Below are 21,630 nucleotides of genomic sequence, written 5' to 3'. Positions count from 1 at the left end.
GCCTCCTGGTCATACTCCCCCAGGTCTCACTGCAGCGTGGACCCCAAATGTCCGCCTGCCAGCTTGTAGCCGGAGAGCTCTGCTGGGACCGTCAGCTGCAACCATAACTCAGTCTTATCTGCTTCTCAATGCACCTCCCTCTTTCCTCGGAATGTCCAGCCTGTGGCCACTGCAAGCCATAAGCTTCATGTCTTTCTGACGGGAGCTGTCCCATCTGTGCACAGCTTTGCAAGGCGAAACTACATGATTCCATTATGTAATTACATGATTTCAAGGTGAAAGGACATTACTTTGTTCTTTTTCACTGCTGTGTACTATTCTGTGGTGTCCATGTACCCTATTTTCTTATTTATTTATTTATTTTTAGAGAGAGTTTCACTCTTGTTGCCCAGGCTGGAGTGCGATGGTGCAATCTCAGCTCGCTACAACCTCCACCTCCCGGGTCCAAGTGATTCTCCTGCCTCAGCCTCCCTAGTAGCTCGGATTACAATCACACGCCACCACACCTGTAGTCCCAGCACTTTGGGGGACCAAGGTGGGCAGATCACCTGAGGTCAGGAGTTCGAGACCAGCCTGGCCAACATAGTGAAACCCCATCTCTACTAAAAATACAAAAAAAATAGCCAGGTGTGGTGGCAGGCACCTGTCATCCCAGCTACTCTGGAGGCTGAGGCAGGAGAATTGTTTGAACCCAGGAGGCGGAGGTGGCAGTGAGCCGAGATCGCACCACTGCACTCCAGCCTGGGTGACAGAGTGAGACTCTATCTCAAAAATAATAATAATAATACGTAAATGCTGGGATTACAGACCATCCTCCCACTCCATGGCTTATCCTCACAGGAAACTCAAGAAGGTGTCCAAATACTCCTACGACCTCCACTTATTTGAGCAACACTTGGGCAGAGAGAACATCACAGCTTTCTCTGTGAAGAGCCCGTTTTCAAAGGACTGTCTTCCAAATGCCACGTGACCCTGAGTCTGCCTTGGAACAGCTGTTTCACTTCTTCCTGATTTCTGGTTAGCAGCAAACAGAATCAATTCTCATGATTCTGTCTATCCAGTGCAGTGGCTCATGTCTGTCATCTTAGAGCTTTGGGAGGCCAAGGCAGGAGGGTGGCTTGAGCCTGGGAGGTCAAGACCAGCCTGGACAACACAGAGGATCCCATTTCAAAATAAAAAAAAATTTTTTTTTTGAGATGGAGTCTCACTCTGTTGCCCAGGCTGGAGTACAGTGGCACGATCTCAGCTCACTGCAAGCTCCGCCTCCCGGGTTCACACCATTCTCCTGCCTCAGCCTCCCGAGTAGCTGGGACTACAGGCACCCGCCACCACGCCCGGCTAATTTTTTGTATTTTTTAGTAGAGACGGGGTTTCACTATGTTAGCCAGGATGGTCCCAATCTCCTGACCTCATGATCCACCCGCCTCAGCCTCCCAAAGTGCTGGGATTACAGGCATGAGCCATTATGCCCGGCCTCTACAAAAAATTAAAAAAAAAAAAATTAGCCAGGTGTGGCCAGGCAAGGTGGCTCCCACCTGTAATCCCAGCACTTTGGGAGGCTGAGGCGGGCGGATCAGGAGAATCACTTGAACCTGGGAAGCGGAGTTTGCAGTCTCTACTAAAAGTATAAAAATTACTCGAGGATAGTGGTGCATGCCTGTAATCCTAGCTACTCAGGAGGCTGAGACAGGAGAATCGCTTGAACCCTGGAGGTGGAGGTTGCAGTGAGCCGAGATCGCACCACTGCACTCCAGCCTGGGCAACAAGAGCGAAAACTCTGTCTAAAAAAAAAAGATGGGAAGAAGAGGCATTACACACTCCTAGAGAGGGGAGGGAGGGAGATGAAGAGCTGAAAAACTAACTGGGTGCTAGGCTCAGTAGCTAGGTCATGAGATCATTCATACCCAAAATCTCAGCATCACACAATATACCCTTGTAACAAACCTGCACATGTACCCCTGGAATCTAAAATAAAGTAAAGGCCGGGCACGGTGGCTCATGCCTATAATCCCAGGACTTTGGGAAGCCGAGGTGGGTGGATCACCCGAGGTCAGGAGTTCAAGACCAGCCTGGCCAACATGGTGAAATCCTGTCTGTACTAAAAATACAAAAATTAGCCAGGCGTGGTCACAGAGACTTGTAATCTCAGCTACTCGGGAGGTTGAGGCAGGAGAGTCGCTTGAACCTGGGAGGCAGAGGTTGCATTGAGCCGACATCACGTCACTGCACTCCAGCCTGGGTGACACAGCGAGATTCTGTCTCAAAAAAAAAAAAAAAAGAAAAGAAAAGAAAATCAAAGACGGAGTCTAGTCATCAGTTTATGAAGTGTTTGTCTTCAGGCTTACAGTAGTCTCTCCCTCTTCATGGTAGACGTGCTCCATAAAGTCAGAACAAACACTGAGTTAACAAATACAAACCATCCTGCAAAAAGTCCACACTTAGACGCCTGTATCTTTTGTACCTCTGGTCCCCAAATTTTTCACAGCCGATCCATATATAACCTTATTTTACGTGTGTTTCTGTTTAAAAAGCCTTATGGAGTCGATACTGTGATGCGGTCACATGGAACTCACAGCCAACGGCATTATAACTTATGCCTGGGCAAAGCGTCTCTAACACCTATTTTCTCCATAAGATGCACTGCCGTCTTCATGGAGTTAGGGATGCTAGGCAGCTCTGCAGCTTCTGGGGCATTTGAAACAGAAATCGCCAACAAAATGCACAAAAATGTAAAAATACCTGGCACTCACTATACCCCCAAAAGGATGAGCTGATCCCGGAACGCCCCCATTTTCACCACTGTGTGCCTGTTTTTGAACGTTTGCAAAACCATCACGAGTCCTGGTTTTGGGGTTGCAAATAAATGTTAGTGCGTGGAGGAATTCACAGACACAGAATTCGAGAATAATTTGCATTTCTTTTTTCACTCTGTCTCACCCAGGCTGGAGTGCAGTGGTGTGATAATTCACAGCAGCCTCCAACTCCTGGCCTCAAGCGATCCTCCTTCCTCAGCCTCCTAAGTAGCTGGGACTACAGGAGCATACTGCCCCACCTGGCTATTTTTTTTTTTTTTTGAGGCAGAATCTTGCTATGTCACCCAGGCTGGAGTGCCGTGGCACTGTGGGAGGCTGAGGCGGGTGGATCACCTGACGTCAGGAGTTCAAGACCAGCCTGATCAACATGGTGAAACCCCGTGTCTACTAAAAATAAAAAAAAAATTAGCTGGGTGTTGTAGCGTACGCCTATAATCCCAGCTACTCCAGAAGCTGAGACAGGAGAATCGCTTGAATCCTGGAGTCGGAGGTTGCAGTGAGCCAAGATTGTGCCACGGCACAGTCTCAGCTGGGATTACAGGTGTCTGTGACCATGCCCGGCTAATTTTTGTATTTTTAGTGGAGATAGGGCTTCATCATGTTGGCCAGGCTGGTCTCAAACTCCTGACCTCAGGTGATCCACCCACCTCGGCCTCCCACAGTGCTGGGATTACAGGCGTGAGCCACCGTGCCCGGCCTTTACTTTATTTTAGATTCCAGGGGTACATGTGCAGGTTTGTTACAAGGGTGTATTGTGCGATGCTGAGATTTTGGGTATGAATGATCTCGTGACCTAGCTACTGAGCTTAGCACCCAGTTAGTTTTTCAGCCCTTCATCTCCCTTCCTCCCCTCTCTAGGAGTCTGTAATGCCTCTTCTTCCCATATTTTTTTTTTAGACAGAGTTTTCGTCTTGTTGCCCAGGCTGGAGTGCAGTGGTGCAATCTCGGCTCACTGCAAGCTGCACCTCCCAGGTTCAAGCAATTCTCCTGCCTCAGCCTCCTGAGTAGCTGGGATTACAGGTGTCTGTGATCACGCCCGGCTAATTTTTGTATTTTTAGTGGAGACAGGGTTTCATCATGTTGGCCAGGCTGGCCTCAAACTCCTCACCTCAGATGATCCACCCACCTCAGCCTCCCACAGTGCTGGGATTAGAGGCGTGAGCCACCGCGCCTGGACTGTTTTTCCCATATTTATATCCATGAGTACCGCATGTTTACCTCCTGCTTTTAAGTGGGAACATGCAGTATTCGGCTTTCTGTCTCTGTATTAATTTACTCTGGAGAATGGCCTCCGGCTGTATCCAAGTTGCTGCAGAGGACATGATTTCATTCTTTTTCATGGCTTCATACTATTCGATGATGTCTATGTACCCCATTTTATTTTTTTATTTTTATTTGTTTATTTTTTTTTGAGACAGTTTCGCTCTTGCTGCCCAGGCTGGAGTGCAGTGGCGCCATCTCGGCTCACTGCAACCTCCGCCTCCCGGGTTCAAGCGATCCTCCTGCCTCAGTCTCCCAAATAGCTGGGATTACAGGTGTCTGCCACCACGCCAAGCTTATTTTTTGTGTTTTTAGTAGAGAGGGGGTTTCTCCATGTTGACCAGTCTGGTCTCGAACTCCTGACCTCAGGTGATCCATCTGCCTTGGCCTCCCAAACTGCTGGGACTACAGGCGTGAGCCACTGCAACCACGGGTCACGTACCCTATTTTCTTTATCCAATGCATGGATAAGCACCTGGGTTGACTGTGTCTTTGCTATCATGAATAGTGCTGCAATGAACTGTGAGTGTGGGTGTCCTTTCAGCAGAACAATTTCCTTAATAAGGTGTTTTCAAACAGAAACACACGTAATATAAAGCTACTTATTGATCCGTTGAAGAAAACCCTATGACCAGAGGCCTGAAGGATTCTTTTGATTTTTTTTTTTTTAAGACAGAGTCTCTCTCTGTTGCCCAGGCTGGAGTGCAATGGCTCAATCTGGGCTCACTGCCACCTCCACCTCCCAGGTTAACGCGATTCTCCTGCCTCAGCCTCCCCAGTAGCTGGGATTACGGGTGTCCACCACCACGCCCAGCTAAGTTTTGTATTTTTAGCAGGGACGAGATTTCACCTGTTGGCCAGGCTGGTCTCGATCTCCTGACCTCAAGTGATCCACCCGCCTTGGCCTCCCAAAGTTTTGGGATTATAGGCGTGAGCCACCAGTCCTGGCCTTTTTTGTTTGTTTGTTTGTTTTTTGAGATAGTCTCACTCTGTCACCCAGGCTGGAGTGCAATGGCCTGATCTTGGCTCACTGCAACCTCCACCTCCCAGGTTCAAGTGATTCTCCTGCCTCAGCCACCCCAGTAGCTGAGATTACAGGCGTCCACCACCACACCCAGCTAATTTCTGTATTTTTAGTAGGGACGGGATTTCGCCATGTTGGCCAGGCTGGTCTCGAACTCCTGACCTCAAGTGATCCACCTGTCTTGGCCTCCCAAAGTGCTAGGACTACAGGAGTGATTCTACCATGTCTTTCCCTGAGCAGTGGTTCCATATTCACTCATTCTTTCTTGGTGACAGATCCTTCCCTCTCAATCTCCTCCCACGAGTGACAAGAACCAACCGTTGCTCCTCCCGATCAGGGATGGCAGAGCTCGGAAACCTGGTTCTCACTCATGAAACTGGCCGATCCCCCGTGGGACGTTGAGGATATGAGCCTGCAGCGCCCGTGACCAACTGTGAGAGCCGGAATGATCTGTGCCCAAGGTCTGTTCACTTGTCACAGTCTGGCTGTGTACCAAGAGATGTCGCAATGAGCACAGCTTTAGCGTGTAAAAGGAAACATGTTCTGTTCTTTTTTGTTTTGTTTTGTTTTAATTTCAGAAGAAACAGGAATCTGTTCTTCTGAATGCCACGGCACTTCACCGCTGGTTACAAAATTTAGGAAAATCGTTGTTCTTTTCCTCACTCTCAGGGTTGTCTTAGAGTAGGGCCCCCTGGGAGCCAGTGATAGGGAGGTGGGCGGTTAACGGTATTGCCCAGAGACAGAGCGACGTTACTCCAGCAGTCTCAGCCCTGCACGAGTGTTCAGACAGTCACAGAGGAAATTTCACAACAGACTTCCTTTCCACCTAAGCCTGAGTCGCAACCGCGGTCGTGCGTTCGGAGGTGGAGTCTGCAGAATTTGCATTCGGAGACGGTTGTGCCAGCCCGTGGGCCACCCAACGAAGCGGCCGTGTTTGCAAGGTTGCTGGACAGATGGAACTGGAAGGGCAGCTGTCTGCCACCCGTGAGCACTTTCTCAAGCACTTTGAGTGGCCACGGTTTGCAAGCTGGTGACTGGCCCCCTGAGTCCTGGGCTCTGAGGCACAGCCTTCGACTTAAGCGTTGGATCCTGTTACCTGGAGACCCTCTGATCTCTCACCTGCTACTTCTGCTGCTACACAGGTGAGCTGCCGAGCTGGCCTTTTATTCTTGTCCTTCATTGTCAGGGGAGAAGAGAGGGTCATTAGGAGGGTCTGTGTAGGGTGAGAACATGGGGGAAGATGGTGCAAACTCCTGAGGTGTGTTCTCCTCACGCTAGAGGAGACCAGGAGTGCAAATTCCCTGGGAGGAAGCCTTTGCACAGCCGCTTCGTCACTTAGGGGAGAAATGCTCAAATTTTCCAGGGCTGCAAGCCACCCTTCCTTTAAAAACTCATTCCATGAACTTTGGGAGGCCGAGGCTGGCGGATCACGAGGTCATGAGATCGAGACCATCCTGGCTAACACGGTGAAACTCCGTCTCTACTAAAAATACAAAAATTAGCTGGGCTTGGTGGCAGGTGCCTGTAGTCCCAGCTACTCAGGAGGCTGAGGTAGGAGAATGGCGTGAACCCGGGAGGTGGAGCTTGCAGTGAGCAGAGATCACACCACTGCACTCCAGCCTGGGCGACAGAGCGAGACTCCGTTTAAACAAAAAGCAAAAAAAAACTCATTCCATGAAATGCGCCTCTCTTGAGGTTAACCTTAGAGAGGGTAAGCAGCTGGGGTTGCTGCACGTAACCCATTTATGCCTGAGGTTGCAGTTTTTTGAATGTTTGCAATCAGACCTTGGCGATGACCTTGAGCCGTGGGACATAAATAACTCCGAAATGCTTAGCGTTCCAATAATGGAACAGTAGGCATAAATTAAATGGGTTTTAAAGCCCTATGGGTGCCTGGATGAGCACGGTGGCCCCTCGTCACCCCCTCGGTGCCAGGGAGACCCCAGACCCGGGTCTCGCAGCCCCCTCAGACCTCATTTGTACAGGTCCGCTTAGAAACCCCAATTCCTTGGGGCTTGTCAGATCTGTCCCCCTAAAAAGCAGACAAAAGGCCGAGGGAGCTCTTCTGAGAATTCCAGGCCACACACACAAGGCCTGCTGTGGCGCTTTAGGTCACATTTCTATAAAGAGGAACCATGGTCACGTGGCTGTGTTCCCAAAAAGAAAAGGGTGTGTGTGTGTGTGTGTGTGTGTGTGGTTTCTTCCCATGCTGTTATCTTTAAGTAACGTGGATGAGCAGTCAGAAGCGTGAGTGCCCTAAGTGAAAAACGCTGAGGAGCTGAAGCCCGTGGGGAAGCAGGTGCACCTGACTGCGCCTTCAATCTCTCCTTCCTGCTCCGTTCCTCCTTGTGTACCCCACTTGACTTTGGCAAGCAGCACCAGATAGTAGCATATACATTTTTTTTTTCTGGCGGTGACAGACGCCTGTAATCCCAGCACTTTGCGAGGCCGAGGTGGGCGGATCGCTTGAGGTCAGGGGTTTGAGACCAGCCTGGCCAACATAGTGAAACCCCGTCTCTACTAAAAACACCAAAATTAGCCGAGTGTGGTGGCGGGTGCCTGTCATCCCAGCTACTCAGCACGCTAAGGCAGCAGAGTCACTTGAACCCAGGAGGCGGAGGTTGCGGTGAGCCAAGATCGCGCCACTGCACTCCAGCCTGGGTGACAGAGTGAGAGTCTGTCTCAAAAAAAAAAAAAAAAAAAAAAGGGGAATTATCCCATGTTGGAAAAACAGTACTTTCATATAGGCACTGCCAGACAGGTGCCAGCGTCCTACGTGCACCAGGATGCTGCCCGCTTTCCCAAATATTGGCGTCCCCCACCCCCAGGGGGACAATTAGGTCAAAGGCTGAGAGAGGCGTGCATGGGACGCACGGGACGGTGGGCAACCCTGTGTTTGTAAAAGCACATGCTTTTCAGATGCCTTCTGCCAGGTCCCCACCTGGCTGCACCATTCACACTGACCAAGCTTCGGGTGGGTGGGAGAGGTGAGGTCCCCTTGGAGAACCACAGAGACGCTCCCTCCCTCAAGCCCTACCCACACTGCAGTTCTGAGTTTGTCACTTAAGGTTCTGGGGGAGAAGCGATGGTTTAGGATTAACGACAGCAGAGTAGCTGTTGACAGTGGTGCATACGTACCTCCCTGGGCTTGGAGAGGCCCCTTCCCTGGGCAGATGGCCCCCTCTCATCTGAGTCTCTCTCCTGCAGCCCTCTCCTTCAGCCCTGCCTCTCCTTCAGCCCTGACTCTCCATCAGCCCTGCGTCTCCTTCAGCCCTGCCTCTCCTTCAGCCCTGCCTCTCCATCAGCGCCTCCTTGTTGGCTGTGGCTGGGCATGGTCCCCAATCTCCCTCCCACAGCCCCTCTTCTGTACCTAGAAGCAGTGGGGTGGGCGGGGCAGGGTCCAGGGATCCCAGTGTCCACCTGGAACCCTGCTCTTCCTCTCTCGGGTTAGGAGTTTCTGCACGGCCCCTGGGAGACACACGACCGCCTGCCCACACCTGTTAAGGTACAAAAATGGCGTGGGCGGGATGGGTGGCCCCAGGATTACCCCCAAGGACGGGACTGAGCTCAGGGAACTCCAGGGAGGGTTCTGTGGTTCACACCGTCGCTCCCTAGGGACGCAGGATCTGTGTTCATTTAGGATAAAGCAACAGATATATCTAACTGTGTGTGTGTGTGTATATATGTATTATATATATAATTATATAAGTAATTATATATAAACAATATATAATACATAATAAATATATAATAAATACTATATAATATATAAATAATAAATATATAAATATATAATATATGTAAATGTGTAATATATAAATAATAAATAATATATAAATATGTTATATATTTAAGTAATAAACTAAGTAATAAATATATAATATATTTAAGTAATAAATTAAGTAATAAATATATAATATATTTAAGTAATATATAATATATTTAAGTAATAAATATATAAATATATGATATGTAAATAATAAATAGTATATAAGTATGTAATATATTTAAATAAATATATAAGTATATAATATATAAATAATAAATAATATGTAAATATATAATATATTTAAATAAATATATAAGTATATAATATATAAATAATAAATACTATATAAAATATAGTATGTTTAAATAATAAATATATAAATATACAATATGTAAATAATAAATAATATATAAATATATAATATATTTAAATAATAAATATATAAGTATATAATATATAAATAATAAATAAAATATAAATATACAATACATTTAATAAATATATAAGTAGATAATATATAAATAATAAATAAAATATAAATATACAATATATTTAAATAATAAATATATAAATATATAATATATAAATAATAAATAAAATATAAATATACAATATATTTAAATAATAAATATATAAATATATAACATATAAATAATAAATAAAATATAAATATACAATATATTTAAATAATAAATATATAAATATATAATATATAAATAATAAATAAAATATAAATATACAATATATTTAAATAATAAATATATAAATATATAATATATAAATAATAAATAATATATAAATATGCAATATATTTTAATAATAAATATATAATATATAAATAATAAATAATATATAAATATATAATATATAAAATAAATATATAATATATAAATATATATTTAAATAATAAATATGTAAATATATAATATATGAATATATATATTACTTATGGCTCCAATCTCTTTTATTTGCCTCAAGAAAGCACACTCCTCAGAAGATTTTTTCAGAAGTCGATGTGTGTTTTTGTTGGTTTGTTTTACACTTTTTACTTCCATAGGTTTTGGGGAAACAGGTGCTATTTGGTTACACGAGTAAGTTCTTTAGTGGTGATGTGTGAGATTTCGGGGTGTCCATCACCCGAGCAGTATACACTGAACCCAATTTTAATTTTTGTATTTTTAGTAGAGACGGGGTTTCACCGTGTTGGCCAGGCTGGTCTCAAACTCCTGACCTTGTGATCTGCCTGCCTCGACCTCCCAAAGTGCTGGGATGACAGGCTTGAGCCACCGTGTCCGGCCATTGTGGCATTCTTATGCCTTTGCAACCTCATAGCTTAGCTCTCACTTATGAGTGAGAACATGTGATGTTTCGTTTTCCATTCCTGAGTTACTTCACTTAGAATAATACTCTCCCGTCTCATCCAGGTCACTCCAAATGCTATTCTTTTTCATGACTAAGTAGTATTCCATCATATATATGTATATATATATACACATCATATACATATATATACATATATGTGTATATATACACATCATATACATATATACATATATGTGTATATATACACATCATATACATATATACATATGTGTATATATACACATCATATACATATATACATATGTGTATATATATATGGCACACACATATATGACATATGTGTGTATGTGTTTGTGTGTGTCTCAGTGCCGGCACTTATATATATAAATATACCACAGTTTCTTTATCCACCTGTTGATTGATGGGCATTTGGGCTGGTTCCACATTTTTGCAATTGCAAATTGTGCTGCTGTAAACGTGCCTGTGCAAGTATCTTTTTCGTATAATGAGTTACTTTCCTCTGTGTAGATACCCAGCTGTGGGATTGCTGGATCAAATGGTGGTTCTACATTTAGCTCTTTAAGGAATCTCCACACTGTCTTCTATAGTGGCTGTTTATCTTCCCATCAACAGTACAGACGTGTTCCCTGTTCGCCACATCCACACTAACATTTGCTAGTTTTTGATGTTTTGATTATGGCCATTCTTGCAGGGCTGAAGTGGTGTCGCATTCTGGTTTTGATTTGCGTTTCCCTGATCGTTCGTGATTTTGAGCGTTTTTTCATGTCCCTGAGCTGCACTGGGACCTCGAGGGCTGCGTTGATGCTTTTGTGCAGATTGCTCTGCTCCAGGGGAAAGGTGCTGCTGCCCTGAGCAGAGGGACGTTGTGGAAGCAGGATGTGTGATTTTCTAGCCAAGGAGGTCTCCATGGGAGGGCAGAGTCCCATGAGACTCTCCATGGCTGGGCAGGGAGTGGCACAGACAGGCTGTGTTGGTTTTGGATGATGAGTTGGTGGAGTGGCAATGTGCTGTCCAGGCTCCCCAGGAGTTCATGTGCTGGGAGTGGGCTGAGCATGCTGACCACTCGGGATGGGCACGGTCAGGCTGGGAGGGGGCCTGGACATTGTTTATGGGGGACTCTGTAAGCAGGGGGATCCCTGATGGAGAGGGCGTGCAGGAAGACAGGGGCAAGGACAGATCTTGGGATAGAACCAATCATGAGACACAAAAGGCACAGGCTGCCTGCTGGGGCACTAGTGACATTTGGGGAGGGGGAATTCCCTGTGGTGGGGCCATCCTGGGGACTGTAGGGTGTTGAGCAGCATCCCTGGGCTCCAGCCACAGGGTGCCAGGAGCACCCACAGTTGTGACAATCAGAAATGTCTCCAGATATTACTCAATGTCTCCAGGTAGCAAAATCACCTGCTTGTCTATCACTGTCTTAAAGACATATGAGGGATAAATTAGATAAATAGATAGATAGACAGATAGAATCAATAAATAGATAGAATAGATAGATACATACATACATACATAAGTTAGATAGATACATACATACATGGATAAATAGATTAGATAGATACATAGATACACGCATAGATTAGATAGATGATAGATTAAAGAGATACATAGATGAGAGATAGATAGATAGAATAGACACATACATACATAGATATAGATATATAATGGTGATAATAGAGAGAGAGATAGATAAATAATAGAGATAGATAGAAAAGATACATAAATTAGATAAACAGATACATAGATAGATTAGATAGATACATACATACATACATGGATAAATAGATTAGATCGATAGATGCATAGATTAGATTGGTAGATGCATAGATTAGAGAGATACATAGATAGATGAGAGATCGATAGGATAGATACATGCATACATATAGATAGATAATGGTGATGATAGAGAGATAGATACATAGATCAATCAGATAGATAGAATAGATACATACATACATACATAAATTAGATAGATAGATACATATATACATACATACATAGATTAGGTAGGTAGGTAGATAGATACATACATACATGGATAAATAGATTAGATAGACAGATATATAGATACATACATAGATGCGTTAATAGATTAGAGAGATAGATGATAGATTAGAGAGATACCTAGATAGATGAGCAATAGATAAGATAGATAGATACATACATACATATAGATAGATGACAGATGATAGATAGATAGATAGATAGATAGATAGATAGATAGATAGATAGATAATGGTGATGATAGATAGGTAATAGAGATAGATACATACGTACATAGATACATGGATACATAGATAGATAGATAGATAGATAGATAGATACATACATACATACATACATACATACATAGATGCATTAATAGATTAGAGAGATAGATGATAGATTAGAGAGATACCTAGATAGATGAGCGATAGATAAGATAGATAGATGCATACATACATATAGATAGATGACAGATGTAGATAGAGAGATAGATAGATGATAGATAGATAGATAGATAGATAGATAGATAGATAATGGTGATGATAGATAGGTAATGGAGATAGATACATACGCACATAAATACATGGATACATAGATAGATAGATAGATAGATACATACATACATACATACATACATACATACATACATACATAGATGCATTAATAGATTAGAGAGATAGATGATAGATTAGAGAGATACCTAGATAGATGAGCGATAGATAAGATAGATAGATGCATACATACATATAGATAGATGACAGATGTAGATAGAGAGATAGATAGATAGATAGATAGATAGATAGATAGATAGATAGATAATGGTGATGATAGATAGGTAATAGAGATAGATACATACGTACATAGATACATGGATACATAGATAGATAGATAGATAGATAGATAGATAGATAGATAGATACATACATACATACATACATACATACATAGATGCATTAATAGATTAGAGAGATAGATGATAGATTAGAGAGATACCTAGATAGATGAGCGATAGATAAGATAGATAGATGCATACATACATATAGATAGATGACAGATGTAGATAGATAGATAGATAGATAGATAGATAGATAGATAGATAGATAATGGTGATGATAGATAGGTAATAGAGATAGATACATACGCACATAGATACATGGATACATAGATATATAGATAGATAGATAGATACATACGTACATACATAGATGCATAGATACATAGATACATAGATGGATGACAGAGAGAGAGAGAGAGTGAGATTCTCTATACTAAAAGGAGGATCTTTCCACGCCAACACTATAGACATTTGGGGCCGGGTGATTCTCTGTGGTGGGGCCATCCTGTGCAGTGTAAGGTATTGAGAAGCATCCCCGGGATCCACCCACCAGATGCCAGGAGCACCCCCACAGTTGCGACAGCCAGAACTGTCCTCAGACATTACCCAGTGTGCCGTGATGAGAAAAATCACACCTAGTTGAAACCACTACCAAATGGTAGACAGATAAATGATAGAGATGAGAGATAAATGCTAGCAAGGTATAGATAGATGACAGAGAAAATTAATAAATAAATAGATATAGGTGCCAGATAGAGAGATAGATATGATATATAGATAAATTGATAAATGATAGATATGATAGATAGGTATAGACAGATAGTCACTAACAGAGACTCTCTCATTCTCAGGCAGAGTGCCTCAGCCTCAGCACTGCTGCCATGTAGGGCTGGAGGATTCTCTGTCTTGAGCCTATCCTGTGCACTATAGGGCATTGAGCCTCGTCCCGGGCTCCACCCGCCAGGAGTACCCCCTTTAGTTGTGACACCCCAAACTGCCCAAGATATAGACAAGCATCCCCATTGGAACAGAATCTCCCGCGATTCTGAAACACAGGGTGAGACGCAGGCAAGATAAGACAAGATGATCCTTCCAGAGACCTGGAAGGAGAAGCAAGACCATGTCCCATCCCCCAGGTCTCAGGGAGAGAATGGGCTGGGTCAAGGGCCTCTGGATCACTTCCTTCCATTTCTCCATCTCCCGATGTGCTGTATGCATGCTCTTGTTTCTATAATAAAGTAAGTAGAATTGAAGAGACTGTGTCGTTACAACGCACACATGTGTAGACTAAGCAGACATTCCCTGTGCAGGTCGGGTCTCGGGGGAAATGGAGTATTTATTCTCCACCTTTCCAAGACCAAGGGCCCCGCTGTGTGTACGTGTTATTCTCATCAAACATGTTTATCTGCCCGAGCACTAAATGCTGGCTTCCACACGTGACATTTTTACTTGCAAAACTGGATCAATGGGGAGCGTCATTTATACTGTCCCATGCAACAAAGGGAACTGAAAAAGTGCAGGAATGAGGAGACTCAAATCAACACTCATTCAAAGAGACTCAAATCCACATGCATTCAGAGACTCAAATCCACACTCAAAGAGACTCAAATCCACACTCATTCAGAGACTCAAACCCACACGCATTCAAAGAGACTCAAACCCACACGCATTCAAAGAGACTCAAATCCATACTCATTCGAAGAAACTCAAATCCGCACTCATTCCAAGACACTCAAATCCCCACTCATTCAAAGAGACTCAAGTCCACAATCAAAAAGGCTCAAACCCACACGCATTCAAAGAGACTCAAATCCACACTCATTCAAATAAACTCAAATCCACACTGATTCAAAGAGACTCAAATCCACACTCAATCCAAAGACCAGAGCCAGCCTCTTGGAAGCACTTGCTCCTCCGGGCTTCCCTGGGACGTTTAAAGTGGATTTGAAGATGTCGCATGAGGATTAATGCAAGACTTTGAGTTCACACGGTGGTGACTGGCAGCCCCTGGTGCTCAGAGCTGTCATGGCCTCCTCAAGGGGCAGTTGTGCAGCAGTAGCTCTGATGGACTTTCCAGGAACCCACTCTCCACCAAGGAGCCCTGTTATATGCATACCTGCATGAGCCTCTCAGCCAGTGGTTGAAATGGGCATGTTGCAGACAGCCTCCCTGTGAGATGCAAGAGATGAAACCTGAGGCTCAGTGAAGCTGGAGGCTTCCCAGGCACTAGCTGCTCAGTGAAGGGGCTGCTGTCCATCTACAGTGTCCATATGTCCATCACGAGCTCTTGGCGTGAACACAGGCAACTTCTAGGATACTCAGGCTTTTACCCTGGGGTTAGAGGCATTCTGTCTCCCGGTATTTATTTATCACTCATCTGTTCTGGGGGTGGAGGAGAATGAGACTACCCCTGTACTCAGGACAGGGACAGACCAGCCGGTGGCCACAGGTGGAATAGAAACAGGAGATACCCCTTCAGTCTCAGCCACAGGGAATGAATGAGCAGGGTCCCTGTAGGGGCTGTGACTTTGTAGATGAGAGACCAGAAGATATTACCATGGCCTCAGTACTGTTTGTTGGATGGTTGAATGGATGGTTGCATTAATAGATGGGTGAATGAATAAATGAATGAATGAGTGGATTAGTACATTAGTGAGTGGATGGATGGATATGTAGACAGGTGAATGAACGAGTGGTTGAATGGATGAGTGGACAGATGGATGGATGGATGGATAGATGAGTAAATGGATAAGGAATGAATGAGTGGATGAATGAATGAAGGGATGATTGGATGGATGAGTGAATGAGTAGGTGAATGAATAAATGGATGGATGGATGGGTGGATGAAGAGATGGATAGATAGGTGGATGAATAAGGAATAAATGAATGAATGAAGTACATGAATGGCTGAATGAATAGTGAGTGTATTGATATATGGGTGGATGACTGGATGGATGGAAGAATGAAGGGATGGATGGATGAGTGCATGGATAAGGAATAAATGAATGAATGAATAGATAAATGAATGAGTGCATGAATGGATCATGAATAAATGAATGGGCAAATGAATAGTGGATGTATGGATAAGTGGATTGATAAATGGATGGATGGATGGATGGATAGATGAGTGGATGGATAAGGAATAAATGAGTGGATGAATGAATGAATAAAAAGATGAGTGGATGAATGAATGAATGAGTAGATGAATGAATAAATGGATGGAAGGATGGATGAACAGATGGATAGATAGGTGGATGGATAAGAAGTGAATGAATAGGCTGGGCGCGGCAGCTCACGCCTGGAATCCCAGCACTTTGGGAGGCCGAGGTGGGCAGATCACCTGAGGTCAGGAATTTAAGACCAGCCTGGCCAACGTGGTGAAACTCGGTCTCTACTAAAAAATACAAAAATTAGCCAGGTGTGGTGGTGGGCGCCTGTAATCCCAGCTACTTAGGAAGCTGAGGCAGGAGAATCCCTTGAACCCAGGAGGCAGAGGTTGCAGTGAGCCGAGATCGAGCCATTGCACTCCAGCCTGGGCAACAGGAGCGAAACTCCGTCTCAAAAAGAAAAGAAAGAAAATGAATGAATAGATGAATAAATGATTTAGTGAATAAATAGATGCTGAATGACTGCGTGGGTAAATGAATGAGTGAATACATCAATGCATGAATAAACACATGGATAAATGAATTAGTGGATGGATGAGTAAGTGAATGGATGAATAAATGAGTAGATGGCTGTATAGATGGATAGATGGATGAATTCATGGATAGATGGATGGATGAATGCTGGATAACCGGATGGGTAAGGAATGAATGAGTGGATAAATGAGTGGATGCAAAACTGAATTACTGAATAAATGGGTGAATGATTAAATGCATAAATGAATGAATGGATGAATGAATGAATTTTTGATGGATGAGTGGTGGATGCATCCATCCATCCATGCATGGATGACTGGATGGATGGATGGATAAGTGGATGGATGGATGAGTGGCTGGATAAGGAATAAATGAGTGAATGAATGAATGAGTGAATGGATGCATGAATAAATGAATGGGTGAGTGAATAGTGGGTGTATTGATAAATGGATGGATGACTGAGTAGATGGATGAATGAATGGATGGGTGGATGAGCAGCTGGATAAGGAATGAATGAATGAATGAGGGAATGAATGGATGCATGAATGAATGGGTGAGTGAATAGTGGATGTATGGATAAATGGGTGGATGGATGAACAGATGGATAGATGAGTGGATGGATAAGGAATGAGCGAGTGGTTGAAAGAATGAATAAATGAATGAGTGAATGAATGGATGCATGAATAGATGAATGGGTGAGTGAATAGTGGGTGTACTGATAAATGGATGGATGACTGAGTAGATGGATGGATGGATGAATGAATGGATGGATGGATGAGCGGCTGGATAAGGAATGAATGAATAAATGAATGAGTGAATGGATGCATGAATAAATGAATGGGTGAGTGAATAGTGGGTGTATTGATAAGTGGATGGATGACTGAATGGATGGATGGATGGATGGATGGATGGATGGATGGATGAGTGGATGGATAAGGAATAAATGAATGAATGAATAGATGAATGAGTGAATGAACGGGTGCATGAATAAATGAATGGGTGAATGAATAGTGGATGTATGGATAAATGGATGGATGGATGGATGGACAGATGCATGGATGAGTGGATGGATAAGGAATGAGTGAGTGGATGAATGAACCAATGGGTAAATGAATGAGTGAATGAATGGATGCATGAATACATACATGGATAAACGAATGGATAAATGAATTCATGGGTGGATGGATGGATGAATGGATGAGTGGATGGATGCATGACTGAGTCAATTGGTGAATAGAAAGATGAAACAAGAAAGGAGCTGGTTTCCAGTCAATTGCCCCGAATTAATGCATACTGTTTCTGAGGCTTTGGGAAGAATCTTTCATGCCTCTCTCGAGCTTCTGATCCTCTGCCATCCTTGATGTCCCTGGGCTTGGGAATGCCTCCCTCCAATCTCTGCCTCCGTCTTCACACAGCAATTTTCCTTCGGTGCATGCCTGAGTCCCAGTCTCTTCTTAGAATGACCCCAGTCCTATAGGATTAAGGCCCCACGCAAATGCAGTATGATGTCATCCTAACTTACACCTTAATCCCATCTGCAAAGATCCTATTTCCAAATAGGGTCCTATATTCACAGGTACCTATGTTGAGGCTTTGAATGTGTCTTTTGAAGGGATGCAATCCAACTCAAAGCACTCCCCAAACAAATTCTTCACAAAACACTGAGCTCCTTGGCCTAATCAGAGGAGGAGAGAGGATCTATTGCACCAATAGGGATTTCGGGCGGTCGCCACTCAAACCCTCTGCACTGCTGTAGAGCACAACTCCCTGCAAGGCGACAGACCCTGGCTACAGGACTGTGAGAGGGTGAAGAAGCTGCCCTCACCCTGAGACCACCTTCTCGAGCAGCTGAACAGGACACAGACCCTCACTGTAGACAGGTGAATGAATGAGTGGATGGATGGGTGGGTGGGTGGATGGATGGATGGATGGATGGATGGATGGATGAATGGATGAGTGGATGGATGGATGGATGTGTGGATGGATGGATGGATGGATGGATGGATGGATGGATGGAGGATGGATGGATGGATGGATAAATGGATGAGTGGATGGATGGATGGATGGATGGATGGATGGATGGATGTGTGGATGGATGGATGGATGGATGGATGGATGGATGGATGGATGGATGGATAAATGGATGAGTCAATGGATGGATGGATGGATGGATGGATGGATGGATGGATGTGTGGATGGATGGATGGATGGATGGATGGATGGATGGATGGATGCACGGATGGATGCACGGATGGATGGATGGATGGGTGGATGGATGGATGGATGGATGGATGGGTGGATGGATGGATGGATGGATGGATGGATGGATGGATAAATGGATGAGTGGATGGATGGATGGATGGATGGATGGATGGATGGATGGATGGATAGATGGATGGATGGATGGATGAGTGGATGGATGGATGGATATGTGGATGGATGGATTGATGCGTGGATGGATGGATGGATGGATGGATGGATGGATGGATGGATGCGTGGATGGATGGATGGATGGATGGATGGATGGATGGACAGATGGATGGATGGATGGATGGATGAGTGGATGGATGGATGGATGAGTGGATGCATGGATGGATATATGGATGGATGGATGGATGGATGGATGCGTGGATGGACGGATGGATGGATGGATGGATGGATGGACAGATGGATGCGTGGATGGATGGATGTGTGGATGGATAAGGAATGAATGAGTGGATGAACGAATGAATAAAGGGATGAGTGGATCCACAGAAGAGAGAGGGGTAAGCAGTTGGCAAGTGTGACAAGCCTACTGTGTACAAAGGGACATTCTCAATGCTCCCCCACATCATCAAACTATTGAAACAACCCCGAGTACAAGACCCAATTCTACCCCATCGCTACGTTGCAGATGAGAAAATCAAACAGGAACGGGGTTGGGGGAGACGTGTAGACACTCCAATGCCAAAAAACTCAGTCACCGAAATAAATACTGCTGTTTTATTTGTTTTAATTTATTGAGGTGAAATTCACATAACAAAATTCACCATCTTTGCCAGGCATGGTGGCTCACGCCTGTAATCCCAGCTCTTTGGGAGGCCAAGGCAGGTGGGTCACTTGAGGTCAGGAGTTCCAGACCAGCCTGGCCGACAGGGGTTTTTTTTTTAGTGAAACCCTGTCTCTACTAAAAATACAAAATTAGCCGGGCGTGGTGATGCGGCACCTGTAATCCCAGCTACAGGGGAGGCTGAGGCAGGAGAATCACTTGAACCCAGGAGGCGGAGGTTGCGGTGAACAGAGGTCACGCCACTGTGCTCCAGGCTGGGAGACAGAGGGAGGCTCCATCTCAAAAAATAAATAATAATAATAAAAAATCACCATCTTAAATACAATCGCTCCCACTTCTCCCTTCCCTCCTCCTTCTGGCAAACACAAATCTACAATATTTTTCAGCTTAAATAGGAAGGAAGTATTGATACCTCTACAATGTGGATGAACCGCAAAAATTCTATGCTAAATGCAAGAATTGTGAAACTCAGAGAATATTGGGGACCAGGGAGACGATTAGGGACCAAGGAGATGATTAGGGACCAGGGAGAATATTGGGGAACAGTGAAGATTTTAGGGACTAAAGTTACACCCTTTGAGAAAGCTCTGTTGACATCCTCATTTTGCTTAGGGGAAACTGAGGGACACAGAAAGGAAGGCACAGCCTCACCTGGCTGGGGCATTACTTCCAACTACACCAGCCTCAAAGGTCACACCCTTAACTGCTACTCCAAACTGTTTGCTATATCTTTTTTTTTTTAATTTTTTCCATTTTTGTTTTATTTATTTATTTATTTTTGGCAGTGGGGGATGAAGTCTTGCTGTGTCGCCCAGGCTGGAGTGCAATGGTGCAGTCTCAGCTGTCTGCAACCTCTGCCTCCCAGGTTCAAGTGATTCTCCTGCCTCAGCCTCCCGAGTAGCTGGGATTATAGGCATGTGGCACCATGCCCAGCTAATGTTTGTATTTTTAGTAGAGATGGGGTTTCACCATGTTGGTCAGGCTGGTCTCGAACTCTTGACCTCGAGTGATCCGCCTGTCTCAGCCTCCCAAAGTGCTGGGATAACAGATGTGAGCCACCACGACCGGACTTAATTTTTATTTTTAGAGGCAGAGCCTTGCTCTGTTGCCCAGGCTGGAGTGCAGTGACATGCTCATAGCTCACTGCAGCCTCTAACTCCTGGCCTCAAGCAATCCTCCCACCTCAGCCTCCCAAGTAGCTGGGATTACAGGCACTGACCACCATGTCTGGCTAATGAAAGGGTCTTGCTATGTTGCCCAGGCTCATCTTGAACTCCTGGCCTGAAGCCATTCTCCTGCCTTGGCCTCCCAAAGTGCTGGGACTAGAGGCATGAGACAACGTGCCTGGCCAGTGCACTATAATTATCGCATCTTGGTTGTTGAATCTCTGTGTCTGCACGATGATTCCGAGCCTTGTCATCTGAGGATTGCATTTAAAGTTACAATACACACGTGTGTGGGAGGTGAGGAAAATATTCTGAAACTACATCGAGGTGTTGGCTGCACGCAGGCATGAATGCAACAAATCTCCCTGAGGTGTTCCATTTAGAATGACTGATTTCATTATGTAAACCTCACCTTTTTTTTTTTTAAGAGAGAAAAAGAGGGCGGGGCATGGAGACTCACGCCTGTCATCCCAGCACTTTGGGAAGTTGAGGCGGGTGGATCACCTGAGGTCAGGGCTTCGAGACTAGCCTAGCTAACATGGTGAAACCCCATCTCTACTAAAAATACAAAAAATTAGCTGGGCGTGGTGGTGAGGGCCTGTAATCCCAGCTACTCGGGAGGCTGAGGCAGGAGAACCACCTGAACCCGGGAGGCGGAGGTTGCGGTGAGCCGAGATCGCACCATTGCACTCCAGCCTGGGCAACAAGAGCGAAACTCCAACTCAAAAAAAGAAAAGACAGCG

The 21,630-nt window shown here is 44.4% G+C and overlaps 1 protein-coding gene across 1 annotated transcript in view; it reads left to right on the top strand.

Annotated features, from left to right (window-relative positions):
• The first annotated feature begins 5,905 nt into the window (after positions 1-5,905).
• LOC129475918 (P2Y purinoceptor 8) overlaps positions 5,906-21,630 on the top strand; it is an 82,336-nt gene continuing 66,611 nt past the window's right edge. The window contains exon 1 of the mRNA XM_063635489.1: positions 5,906-6,239. The gene's annotated coding sequence lies outside the window, so the exon portion shown is untranslated. The remainder of the gene's footprint in view (positions 6,240-21,630) is intronic.

This window comes from Symphalangus syndactylus, chromosome Y, assembly GCF_028878055.3.
Source record: "Symphalangus syndactylus isolate Jambi chromosome Y, NHGRI_mSymSyn1-v2.1_pri, whole genome shotgun sequence".
Classification (NCBI taxonomy): domain Eukaryota; kingdom Metazoa; phylum Chordata; class Mammalia; order Primates; family Hylobatidae; genus Symphalangus; species Symphalangus syndactylus.
The sequence above is the reverse complement of the archived record's forward strand: the minus strand, read 5'-3'. Positions and strand labels throughout refer to the sequence as shown.